Genomic DNA, 14,011 nt, shown 5'->3' with positions numbered 1-14,011 from the left:
TTGGTTCAAACGGTGATCCCATAAGCTTGCTGAGTACAATATTCAGATTCCAGGAAGGTACTGGATAGTCTTGGTGGTATTACTCCTAAGTTCTTCCATAAAAGCCTTTATGACACAGATTTAAAAAAGAGAAGAACACTATCTGTTTTATAAATAAGCAGCAATAGCTCCTAAATGTAACCCTTATAGAGGAATATACTAAATTTGCTTTTTGCAAATAAGAAGGTACAAAATAATGTTTTGTGTAGATACTTGAAAAGGATTCCAGTTTTTAGAAATACAGTAATGAAAAAAACGCTTACACTTAGCTTCATAACAAGCTCTAGTGGTTGGTTTGCGTGCTTACATTCTTGAGGTAAAGTTAAATACCCAAATTCTATGACTTCAGGAGCCTTTGTTCTGAGTGAGATCTAGATGTAGAGGAAGCTTCTTGTGCAGTGCTACTGAAAGATCTTGTAGAGTGGTGAACCATGGTTGTCTTGCCCATGTGGGTGCCACCAGTATCATTGTGAGAGAGGTTTGTCTGAGTTTCCGAACCACATATGGAAGTAGAGGGAGAGGTGGAAAAGCGTAAGCAAATATCCCTGACCAATTCATCCACAGAGCATTGCCCTTGGACTGAGGGTGTGGAAACCTGGAGGCGAGGTTTGGGCATTATGGGTTTTCTTTGGTTGCGAATAGATCTATGTCTGGAACATCACATCTTTGGAAGTAGGGTTGTAGGACTCAGGGGCGGAGTTCCCATTCATGGACTTGTTGCGGTGTCCTGCTGAGGCGAGACAACGGAAGTGAATGTGTCCCCCCCCCCTGTTTCTGCAGATAAAACATGGTTGTCATGTTGTCTGTGAGTATGAGGACTGCTTTGTTTTTTGATATGTGATACAAAGGCTTTGAGTGCTAGATGAACTTCTAGCATCTCTACATAGTTGATGTGCAATATTTTGTGTACATGATTCCAAAGACAATGGATTGTGAGGTTGTGGAGGTGAGCACCTCATCCCATGTGGGAAGCATCCGTTGTGAGAATGACTTGGGTAACCGGGTCTAAAAATGGTTGCTCTTTGGAAAGATTGGTTTTGTTCCACCACTGGAGAGCACGAGAACCTCCAAATGACCCTGTGCTAGAGACCATTCCTGCAACGGGTGCATGTGTAGTTGTGAGTGTGGGACAACTGTGATGCATGAAGCCATCATTCCCAGAACTTTTATAACTACCCATGCTGTAACCCACTGATTGGGGCGAAAGTGAAGAATTTGTGTTTGGAAGTTCTGTATCTTTGCTGCATTTGATGAGCTATGCTGATGCGAGCATTGATAATAGCCCAGTGGTAAGGTTGAACCTGTAGTGGGATGAAATGGGACTTCTGGAAATTGATTGAGAATCCTAACTGGTGAAGCAGGTCTATTGTGGCTTGAATGATGTTGAGACATTGTGGATGAGAGCTGGCCTTGAGCCAGTCGTCCAGATATCGGTATACATGAATGCTTTGCCTGCGTAGATGAGCTGCTACTACCTCTAGGCAGTTTGTGAACACTCTTGGTGCTGTGTTGGCCCCAAATGGAAGCACTTTGAACTGATAATGCTGTCCTTGGATGACAAACATGAGGTATTTGTGAAGCACTGGATGTATAGAAATATGAAAGTAGGTGTCATTTAGCTCTAGTGCTGATTGAAAGTCGCCTTGTTTTATAAGAGATAGTACATCCTGTGAAGTGACCATATAAAAATTTTATGACAGGATGTAATGGGTATAAGAAAATAAAAGGGAGTACACTCCCGTTCCTTGTTGTTAAAAGAGAACTGGTTCTATTGCTCCTTTGAGAAGGAAAGACTGTACACCTCTTGTTGTAGGAAAACTTTGTGATCCTGTGAAAGACTATGACGATGAGGTGGTATGTTTGGAGGTGTGGAAATGAGCTCCAAGCAATAACCATGTTGGATAATATCCAACATCCATTGATCTGTAGTAATTTTTTGCCAATTGTGTAGGAATGACTGAAGTAGTCCTCCTACTGGTGTTAAATGATCTGTTGGAACCTGACGAAAATCACTGTTTGGGGAAGGGCGGATGCTCAAGGGGAAGATGCTTTGCCTCTACCTCGAAAACCATTCCCTCTATAAGATCCTCTGTAAAATCCTCTGTTGTAGGATATATGTGATTGTCCTTTATTATATGAGGAAGATGTTTCCCTTGCTGCAGGCTTGGAGGGTGGTTTATAATGTGGTTTACCAAAAGTACCACAAGAGGAAGGGAGTTAAAGTGCTCCCATAGATTTAGCCACCCTGTTGTCTTTTTTCAATTTTTCCAATGTGTTCCTTGTCAAATGGAACATTTATTAATGTCTGCTGAACTTCTTGCTTGAACCCAGTGATGCGAAGCCATGCATGTCAGCCTAGTAAAATACTAGCATTAATGCCCCTAGCTGCTGTGTCAGTAGAGTCTAGGGCACATCGAATAGCACTATTAGAAATAAGCTGTCCCTCATTAACAATGTATTTTCACATCTTCCTATGGTCCTCTGGGAGACATTGGAGCAACTGCTCTAGTTTGTCCCAGTGAGCATGGTCATATCTGGCTAGAAGTCCGTGTGTATTGGCAATTCGCCAATGAATTGCTGCTTGAGCAGCAACACTCTTAACAGATGCATCAATAAGTTTAGTTTCTTTGTCAGGAGGCGGTACATTCAGAGAGGCTGGTGAATTTGCTCTTTTCCTAGCATTAGAGACCTCTGAAGGGTCTGCTGGTATTTGACTCTTGATGAATGTGGGATCTGAGGGAGAAGCTTTGTATTTTTTCCACACTCATGGAGTAAGAATGCAAGCCTTAGCTGGATCCTGGAAAATGTCATCCGCATGTCTGAGCATTCCCTTCAGCACAGGGAGATATTGTGTAAATTTATGAGAAGCTGTTAGTGTCTCAAAAAGAAAGTCATCTTCTTTAGGATCTTTGTGGAGGGATACCTGATGATATGTAGCAGCCCTCCCTACTAACATTTGAAAAGATGTAGTGTCTTCAGGTGGTGAAGGCCTAACTGGGTAGATGTCTACATAAGGATTGATACATGTGTCCACATCATGCTGTGACCATGGAGCTATGTCGTCCTGCGTATATAATTTATCATCACTATTCTCATGGATATCTTGACCTGAGTGAGGAGACCCTTGTGAGATATTTCTAATGGGTCTTCTATAGAGTGTAGTAAAGATGGGGTTTGTGGTGGTGGAGGCGTGATGGGTGGAGGGGACGCAGGTAAAGGTGAATGAATCTCCTGCAGCTCATGGTCCACTCTTTTTTGCTTTGGTGGAGGTTCATTTGTGTCCAAAGCTTCCTCAAAAGTGAGCTGTCTTTTAGGAGGAGTAGTTTTTACCAGTACCCTTTCATCATGAGGTTGGATAAGCAGCTGGGACTGCTTCCTCTGGAGCAGTTGCTTACATTTCTGAAGAATCAGCTCCAGGACTTGTTTCGGGTCCGAAGAATATTTCAGATGAGTTTTTTTTCGGTACCGAAGAGGTTTTAACTTTGGATGCTGAAGATGTTGGTGCAGATGCGGGCAGTCTTTTCGGTGCTGAAGCGGTGGACACCAAGTGTGATGTGGAAGGTTTTGGTGCCGGAGTCATAGACACTTGGCTTGGAGTAGAAGCTTCGGTTTTAGATTTATGTTTCAGTGATGAGCCTGATTGCGGGCAATCTGAACCAATTTTTCAATGCCTGCCATGGCCAGAAAGCAGTAATGGCTCGACAGCTTCTGTGTGTGAACTTAGTCTTTTGGGTGGAGCAGGGTCATGTTTACTCACTGCATGTTGACCCGGAGGGACCTCCTTCATTTCTAGAGTCATTTGGGCCTCCGATTCAGAGTCTTGGATGAAAACGTCTCCTCTTCAGCAGCTGATGCATCTTGAATCTCCTGCTCCTGTTAGATATCGAACATGACATCCTGCATGCCCAAAATATTGGGCGTTTCCTCCAAATCCTGCCTCTGCATACCACGTTGACGAGCTCTCGGTCTCGTAGAGATTTTTTCGACCTGAACGATTGGCAGGCCTCACAGCCTTCCTCTCGGTGTTCTGGTGATAGGCAGAGGTTACAGACCTGATGGTGATCCGTCTGAGGGAATCTGGACACTTTGGACAGAAACGTAATGGCGTCTGTTCCATCAGTTCTTCATTCTTGATTATGTCAAATGGAGAAAATGGCCGCCCCTAAGGGCCTCGATTGAAAAAGTTACTTACACAATATTCATTTTTTTTCGTAACACATTGTTGAAAAGAATAACGGGATCGAAACAATACTGACGTGTTTGGAGATATTTCCTGAACCAAAGGTGCCTAAGACGATCTTGGGTTGGAGCTCCGAGAGAACACAATAGGATCTGATAGAGGAATAAAACAATCTGAAGATGGGGTCAAGGATCATGTGCATTGCAAACAAGAAGAGGAGTCACTATGTCCTGTGACTCGAAAGACTTTCGAACATAAACAAGTTGCAACCTTCCGGAACCAACACTAGATGGCAGAAGTATACATGCCACACATGCCACCAAACATATATTTTCTGATAATTGGTTGGATACAAGTGCTTTCAGTCGGATATGGCGAGGTGCCTGTTGGATTTCCCAAGGAATTTTTACACACAGACCAAAAAAAAAAAAAACACGCACCACTCTCTCTCCGTTTTAAGTCTTTTAAACTGTTGGTTATTTGACAAAATATTGTGTTTTCTCTTACTTAGTAGCCCTATCAATCCGCAATCCTCTCCCATTCCACTGCCCATGAAGCCCCACTCATGCGCCCTACTTGTCATATAATGTATATATTGAAATCTGAAGCTCAAACCCCCTCAGTCTTACTGATTGAGCTACGCTCCTGACCACACCTGTGTGCTGTCAGGGGATACCCTGTCTATTGAAAAGTTCTCACTGTTATTCCTACCCCCCCCCCCGTTGTGTGATGTGGAAACATAGGAGTTAATAATTCTGCACAATGCCACTGTTTTCAATCAGTCATGGAACCTCAACACCTAAGGGCAGAGAATGTTTTAATTGTAAACAGATGTAAGCATACAGAGGTGGCGGCTATATCAAGTTCTGGAGGTGGGACAAAGTCCGACAGCACCACCTACTGATTGACAGGTGCAACTGTTGAAATAAGTTTGAAAATAAGTCTGGCATTCAAGGGGAATTCAAATCTGCTATTAGAGAGAACACAAGCCAGGAAATTGTTTATTGATCTCCTGCAGTGCACATGTACATCCAAACAGAACTAGATCTGGTTTCCACCAATAAATGCATGAACTTGCAGTTCCAATGCTGGTTTACCAGCAATGTCAATTAAGGGTAACAGCTGGTGCTACTAGTTTGACCTCTGGTGGCTCTGGCACTGCCCTTTTCTACATCTATGTTTATAGATTGAGCGCCCTGCAAGTCATAATGAGGGAATACAAAGGTAAAACACTGCCTTAATCGATGTCCTAACAGCAGCAATGTGAGTGACATTGTAAAGGAAAATTTTGTCACTAGCACCATATATGAATCTGCGCAGGAGCCATCACATTCTGTTAGTTACATACTTTGTGATAGCAGTTTAATTAGTTCCTTGGTCTTTGGGTTTTATATTGTTGTTCTCCTTAGTTTGTCATTACTTTATTTGTAATGTTTTTTTTCAGTAACTTTATGCCATTTCCTTTCTGAATTTGTTTCGAATAACGCGTCTTTGCTTCTTTTGTTGTTCCTTTTGCCCTACTGAGCTCGCCTTTGTTCTTTTTGCTTCTTTATTCTGAGTACCTTCTTCCTACCTCTTTGAAATGCAGCTGCCTCCTGCACCTCTCCACATTACTACTCAGTTGGTACACATCAACATGACTGAGCATATTCTGCCCATCTATCGCCCTAGCAAATTCATCCCCAGGTCCATACACCAGCCCTGTTTTCAAGGCGCATCCACCACCCTTCAGCCATGTCAGCGCACTCTAGTGCTTGGCCCTAGCGGCCTCTCTAAACCATCGTAGGCTGCGGCGTCATAAGCATCTATGGCTCCTGGCAGCCATTTTGTTTTTCAGAGTCGTCGAGCAACCGTGCATATCAGCAATTACTTTGTTGCAGGTTAAGCAGAAGTTGTTCACGCTGTGGATTTCCTAGTGTCTGCCTCTTGTGTTTTATTTAGTTCCCTACAATTTAGAACAAGGATACCAGAAAGGGCAGCCTGCTCACTTATGCAAAAAGGTGGAAGAATTCAGTGCCCAAAAAGAAAGGTGGGGCTGCGGCATGGGAAGCAGTAAAACTGCTATAACATACCAGACTTTAAAATGTCTTTTTTTTTTAACTACAGGTGCAGAGGGTAATTGACTGTTCAAGTCCCCAAATATAATCTACTGACAAGGCACTGAACACATTTTCCTTTATTTGGAGTTGTATTTGCAAACCCTCCTTGCCCACTGCGAACTCCGAGTCACTCCAGAGCCCTCTACAAGTTCAAGCACCTACCAGATGCCATCTGGCTAAGAGCATCGGTGGACCACTTCGGAAGAGATTGCAGCACTTCATCGAACAGTCCCAACTCAGGGAGATTGAAGAGGATGTTTCTGAAGCATTAGAGGATAACCTCTGTGACGTGTCCCTCTCAAGCCAGTGCTTTGAGCTTGGTCACTGTGGCGCTCTGTGCTTCCACACCACTATACGCACCACCTTCTGGGTTTGCTAGGTGAACCTTTGTTCGAGTCTTCGGAACTGCGGCATCCAAACGCCAGGGACTGGCTTCCCTATACTCATGTGGTAGAGTCTTTCTGCCCAATTTTCTCCTCTTCTTTGGATAACTGTTTTAGTGGCACTCTCCATTCTGAATGTCCTCGCCTATATATTTTGTATACAAAGCCTCTGTACTTGACCACTGTGCCCTTAAGCGTTGCTAGAATCATGAATTGAACACTTTTAACCACCTCATCTCTCATATCGAGGCCTTCAAACTGGCGGCAGTCTTCCCAAAAGAGATGGTCCAGAACGCTTTACATGGCTGAGCTCAGTGTACCCTACTCATTTTAGGGGGATGCTTGTGCCTCCATCACAGCTAAAGGACACCAATCTATTTTTCTGATCTTGGTCCCCAGAATGCCAGATCTGTCACCTGAGCTCACTTCTGACCCCATCGACTGCTACCTTTTTAGTGAGAAATTCATCAAATCCCTCTACAAAATGATATTCATGTTCAGCGTGCAGGATAAGGTTCATACCAACATGAGGTAAGTGTTCTGTAGACTGCATTTTTGAATCAACCAGCGACTATCGGGAATGCTGTTCCTGCAGCTTCAGAGATCGGCTTGCTTCCCGCTGTCCCTCGAGGGGAGCAAGGATGCCTTCTGCAACCGCGCAATGCCCCCTTTTACTCAAGAGGAACCAGCGCTTCCAGAAACATCAGGCATGGCTTCAAGCAGCCAAGCCTTCCCACATCTAACAAAGGTAAGCCAAATGCTTGCTTATTCTTCCCCTCTACCTCCTACTGTGCCACTCCATTACTCCAGACCCTTGGGTTCTTCAGTCTTCAGATATTAAATACATTTTAGGCCACTTAATCCCAAGGCATTCAAGGACTAAATATTAAAGAACATAGTGAGGGACATCAGACTAACAGAGGTCACAAACAGTGGGTGCAAACTGTACAGCCACTATTCTCGACCCTATCTGTAATTTTGTGATGTGGCCTATGTACTATTATTAGGTTGTGTTGTAAAATCTCTAGTTGAAAGTAGGGTCACAGAGTGACCTTCCTAATGAATATTAAATAGGTAGGATGCCAATTGTGTCCCCATGTGATTTGCTACAAACACATGGATGGTGGTCAGCAAAGAACGGCAAAGCACCATCCTGTGTTTGCATATCCAAATGGGAAGTATCTTTTTAAATCCCTTAACAAAAACACAAAAAACAGTCCATGCAGTTTAAAGGAACCAGAACTGCTTTTAATAAAAGAAAAAGATTACCTGTTTTTAAGATATCAAAGACAGTAGGCAATGGTCCACTGCCTTCTCTGTTCCATCGATGCTGCCAAGGAACAAGCATTTGCAAAGCAATGGGTCTCGCGTTTGCTTAAGTTCGAGCTATTAGAGTTCTATCTTTCTAACTGGACTTTTTTGCCACATAAATTGAAAATGAAAAGTAAAACAGTTGACAGAAGCAAGTCAATTCAAAACGCCACGGCCGCCATGAGCGGGTGCGCGAGAGTTATTGGCTCCCTGCATGTATGTCTAGAAAGGATCGTGGCTGGGATGAAAGGCAAACCGAAACCAGGAGAAAGTGTGACGTAGTGTGATGGCCAACAAAAATGTTCACTTAGTGAAATCACCTGGGAAGGAACTCAGCACACAAAGGAGGGACATTTCACAAAATGCACCAATAAAAATGAAGCATTTAAGACCAGCACAACAAGGAATGAATGGCAAGAGTGGGTGTGGTTAAAAGCCGACAGAGAGATTACAACAGGCCAGAGCACTTGCGCGCTCGACCCTAAAATGTGCAAAGTGGAAGCTTCCTCTTTGTGAATCTGCTACCAACTCCTTTGAGGTGTCTGTACAATTTTAATGTTTTGCAATCACAATTGCGGTTGCAAATCACTGCTGCATTTCATTGAGATTCACATTTAGGACGGGGATGTCATTTCATGCCACCTACTAATTGCAATTCAGAATGAGTCACCACACTTATGATTTTACAGGATTTTCTGAATTATAAAAGGGCTTATTAAACTGCATAATGCAATTTTTCTTTTGCAAAGTCTGTGAAATCATGGGGTTTACAACTGCAAAATGTTCTAGTACATCAGGCCATGCATCTTCATAGCTCTCTGAAGAAAGCAATACCAGGGGAGGTCCTCAAACCATCCAGTAGCCAGTTACATAGACAAATTTGGCACTTCCATATGGAGCTGGTAAGGGATTAGTGTTATGGCACCACACAGTGGTTACACAAATATATTATAAAAGACCCAACAATCAGCTTTTTAAGCGTACAGGGAATGTCCCAACAGTCAACTCTTTTACCTGGAACTCTGTAAATCCTTGTACTATTCCTGTACATAAGAGCCTTGCACATTCATACTCTGGCAACATTGCCCACATGCTTTTCATACGATGTCAGTTTTATGATGCACAACAACTTTGTGTAGTGATTGGCTGAGTCCGCTGCTCCATTTCCGTTTTAACACTGCCTTAAAGAGCATTTGGGCCTGGTTATGACTTAGACTTCTTCCAATTCCTTTATTGATCCTTTAACTTTTCAGTTTTAGACCGGAATACATTCAGTTAATTCCAATTCGTCCATTACTGTGCGATGAAAAACATTAATTGCACAGCAGAGAAGACATTTCTCGAGGGAGGGGATGGTCAGAGTGGAAGACAATACCCTCACGCTCCAATGTCTGCCCAGGGCCGGAATTATAAACGCTCTGACGGAGAACATTCACTTCGGGCTCCAACAATGTCCACGCTCAGCTCCTAGCAGGTCAGATGCCTAAAACCAACTCTAGGCTTACTTTCTTGTCCATCCAGCCCACCTGCCTTACTCATGCCTTGGGTGGCACCCACATTCCCAGAACACGTGTAGTTCCGCCCACGCTGGGGATGCAGGTGTTCCATTATTGGGCTTTTTACTCACAATCAGTGGCGTAGCGTGGGTTGTCAGCACCCGGGGCAAGGCAAGTAATTTGCGCCCCCTAACCCGTGGATTTAGTCTCTTCCAAGATGTTGCGCCCGGTGCGGCCGGCCCCCCCTGCACCCTCCACGCTACGCCACTGCTCACAATTAGGGAAGTATTTTCCCCAATCTTATATGAGTGAAAAAAAAAATATTTGTGCTGGTATACAATTACAAGTTTTTAGAAACCTACAATTTATTTATTATGCAGAAGAGGAGTATTTGCCATGGTCAAATATGTGTTGTTTGGAGTATAAAAAGCCGACAACAGATTTACCATCGGAGGCAAAAGGAATGATGTTATTTGTCCAAAATCATAATTTCTTGGCAAATTATGAAGTTGGGATTTTCCCCATCAAAGGTCAGTGACGTACCCACTGGACAACGCGAGTGTAGTACTGTAATTCATTGAGGTGTCCGATCCATTTTAGCTGACGTCTTCCCTCTTTGTGACCTCCCACCCAAAAATGGCTGCTGGGACTTTATGGGAAGCCTGCACCCCATGTAAGTGCCTCTATATTGTGGGAAACCGACATACTCCCCAGAGAGCACTATTTAGTGTAAGTGCCCACTAGTGAGACCTTTTAGGGAGTCCACATCCCTCCTCAACTACACCACAGAGACCCTACACAGAAAAGTGTTTTGTGTAAAACTGTTTTTGAGGGAAGCAGGTATCACACACCAGTCTTTGTAGAGATTTAGTAAAGTGCTCCAAGGGTATTCTAATGCACTTTCAGCCCTCGGCCCTCAGTGATAAACCATCACTTCTTCTCACAACAAGGGATGCTCCGGTGAAGATCATGTTCCGTAGATGAAACCATTATCCTTGGAGTAGGAATCAGAGGATGAAAAGCCCAATGGATTTTTCTTACATAAGGCACCAAAGCAGAGTCTATTCTAAGTGCAGCTTTCAGAACACAAGTCTAACTTCTTTTACTGAAGGTCTCTGTGCTCAGGTCTTTGAAGAATCCGATCAGACCCAATAAAAAAACCAATCTAAATCGACTCCCTGTAGACGTCTTTGTCTCAGGAAGCCTAGAAGGCACTGCAGCAATGAGAAAATCAAGTCCTGACTCTCCATGGGAATGTGGTTTTTAGCTTGGTGCCTTGACTCAACTGCACAAATAGACCAGGCATTGGAATTTCTCAGTTGTGCTCGCCCAGCTCACGAGGTCCAAGCACAAGCTAGTGAAACACCTTTCGTATATTGGTGGTGTTGGATTTTCCACTAACACAGCTTCGTTTGCTGCTCCTGAAATCTGCAATAAGTATTCAAGAGTGGTAACGATTAAATATACTGAAGATGCTATATTTTTCTACTACAGTAATTCTGGTGTACAACTTGATCATAAGAATGTACTTAAAATAAATAAAAGCCAACATTAGTAAACGGAATCAGAATAAACCTGTCTCCTGGTTAAAAAAAAAAAAAAAAAAAGGTTGGAAAGGCACCGTTTTTAGGCCTGGCATGGTCCGAGCTTTCGTTATTGAGGGAAAAAATACACAAAGAGGTGCTTTGGGTCAACCCTCATTCAGGCATTGCTTGAAGAAAGTACAACTCACATTTGAATCTATTCATAGCCATATTTCCTTGACGGGAATGGAACAAGTTTAAGATAGTCAAACTGGCACATTACTGCAAACGAGGTCTGCCACACCGGAAAAGGAATAGTCCCTCCTTTCCAGTGGCTCCCCTACTGTAGCTAATCCTGCTCAAGGGATGTGACCCCTTAGCAGGAATCCAATACGAGTCACCAAGGATTAGATTTTTTGGGTGGAGGAAAAAAAAACAGGAATAAGGAGCTGACACTCTTGGGGGGGGGGGTGGGGGGTGGCATCCATTAATTTATGCATTTACCATTGAGAGGTCCTGATCGTCCTCATCACACTACCCACAGGGAAATGGAAAATTTATCCCACCCATTTTCTTTTTGAAATTGAAATACTGCACAAATCAACAGTATTGTTTTGCTGGTCTTCACGTACAGTTGGGACATCACCCAACTTCTTGATACTGTAGCATGCATTCCACATCAGTGACAGCTAGGCAGCATTGCCACAGGACAATTTAGACCATGACAGATTGTTCCAAATTTGGCCTGTCGTAGAACATTTCCTGCCATGTTTCCCGAGTATTAAGTTCTAGAGGATATAGTTAGTTGTCGACGAACCTTTGAGGTCATTCAGGCCGAAAAGGACAAGCAAGGCAGCTTCTTACCCCATCAAGCTGGCCATGTTGTGCAAGAGATCCACTGGTTATGCATACAGCCTTAGAGTGCACATAAGGAAGGACTCCAGTATATATTGCATAATTAGTGAAAGCTTTGTGTGGAATTTTGCCCAAACTATTGCATGAAGGTCACAATGTTTATATGGACAATTTTGACAGGTTCAGCAAACTTTACAACATTACACTGGCTTGTGCTACAATTCGAAGATATCGTGCTGGATTCTTTCAGGAGTTTGTTTGAGAGAAGCTCCTTAAAGGTCAGAACAGTACAATCGGTCAGCGGTGACATTCTCTAATAGGTGGGAAGTACATGTGCTCACTAAAATTCACAATGACAGCACTTCTCCAGTAAAGGCATGGGGGTTGGTTGGCAGAAGTCCAATTGATTATAACAAGTCCATGAGTGGAGATGACAAAATTGACAAGTTATTTAAAGCCTATGGTATGAAAAATTGCATATAGTACAAGACGCTGGCTGTCAACTGATTTGATAATGTACAATGCATATGTAGTCTATCAGCAGACCACCACAGGATGACTGATGTCCCTTCCTCGACTTTAAACCTGCTGTTATTGTTAGTTGTTCTGCTGTAGAAGTAGTAGTTTCAGCTTTGCCTAACCCAGAAGTGGTCGGGAGTAGTGACCTCAGGGGTGAGTAGCCCATTGGCTACAACCCTTTACTCCCCTTACCACCCCCTAAATTTAGTATTTAGGGGATTCCCTGATACCAGGACCTCAGATATGCTGGACTACAGAAGGAAGACAGGAAAAGCTGCGAAAATCAAGAACTGAGGAGCAGCAACTGACTTAACTCCAACCCTGCCTGCCTGCTATCCTTGACAACTGCACCAAAGACAACCTATCCTACAGCTGTTCTGTCTCCAAAAGCCTGGGAGAACTGCCAGCACTCTGAGAAGTAAACATGATCTGTGGAGTAGCAGAGCTGCTTCCCTTCCCTATGCAGACACCAAAGACGACTCACAAGGAGCTCGGACTGGCAAAACCACTGGACAGCACCAATGCACCCGTGCCCTCTAGCCTAAGCTGAAGTGGGCCAACCGTGCCAGCGTGGTCCCTAGGCCTTTAGGAGCCAAAGCCCACCCAGGGTTTGCCAACAGTGGACTTTCTGACGCTGCCTGCAGCCTCTTTCTGCAGGCCCCCTCCAACCACGACTATCCCCTGCCCCGGAATCCAATGCTAAAAGACACCACTGCACCCAAGCCCCACAGCATAAGGAGAAGTGGGCCATGGTGTTTCTAAGTGCCCAAGGATTTCAAGGGTCGAGCCTCCCCATTAGGTTCTCCCAGACTGGCCGTCTAGTCCCTGCTTGCTGTCTGTTTCTGATCTCCTTTGAAGTGAATGGGACACCGGATGCCGTACCACACCTCAGCACTCGGCGCCCCAGAGACCCCCCTCCCCGAGGTGAACTGTTGGTGTGGCCCAGGACCTTGCCCTACACTCACGTCAAGTCCAGAATAACAGTCCTATAAGTAGTTTCTGAGTACCCGTATGCAGTGTCTGTTTCTTTCCCATAGGATAACATTAAGGCACCCGAAGAGGAAAAGCACCTCTGCACCTGGACGCCTTAGTGCCTCCCTAGGTGACCTGTTGGTCCTGCTTTGGACCTTGCCCCATACTTACCTTTAACTTCAGAAGATGGGTCCTGTAAGTTGCTTCTAAGTACCCTGATGAAGTATATGTTTTCCCCCCATTGGATAACACTAACGCCCCAAAAATTACACTGTCAACTTTTGAAAACCTTAAAAATTAATAACTCGAAAAGTACTCAACTGATTTGATTATCTTGGTAATAACGTTTATAGAAAAGTATGTGCTATTTTTATAAATTGGTGCCGAATTTCTTTACTGAGTGTATCTCTCGTTTACTGCCTTTGTGTGTGCAATAAATGCTTAGCACCTCTCTATGATATGCCTAACTGCTCGCCCATACATCCACAAAGAAGTGAATTTGGGGTGTGATTTGTGCCTCTCTAATTCCTCTGGGGTTAGCTTGGACTCTTTACACAGTCTACTTCTTTTTGGTCCACTACATAAAGAGACATCATCCTACATATATGCAGCCTTTCAAATTGTTAAATGAAAG

The sequence above is a fragment of the Pleurodeles waltl genome, chromosome 3_1, assembly GCF_031143425.1.
Source record: "Pleurodeles waltl isolate 20211129_DDA chromosome 3_1, aPleWal1.hap1.20221129, whole genome shotgun sequence".
Lineage (NCBI taxonomy): Eukaryota > Metazoa > Chordata > Amphibia > Caudata > Salamandridae > Pleurodeles > Pleurodeles waltl.
Note: the sequence above shows the minus strand (reverse complement) of the source record.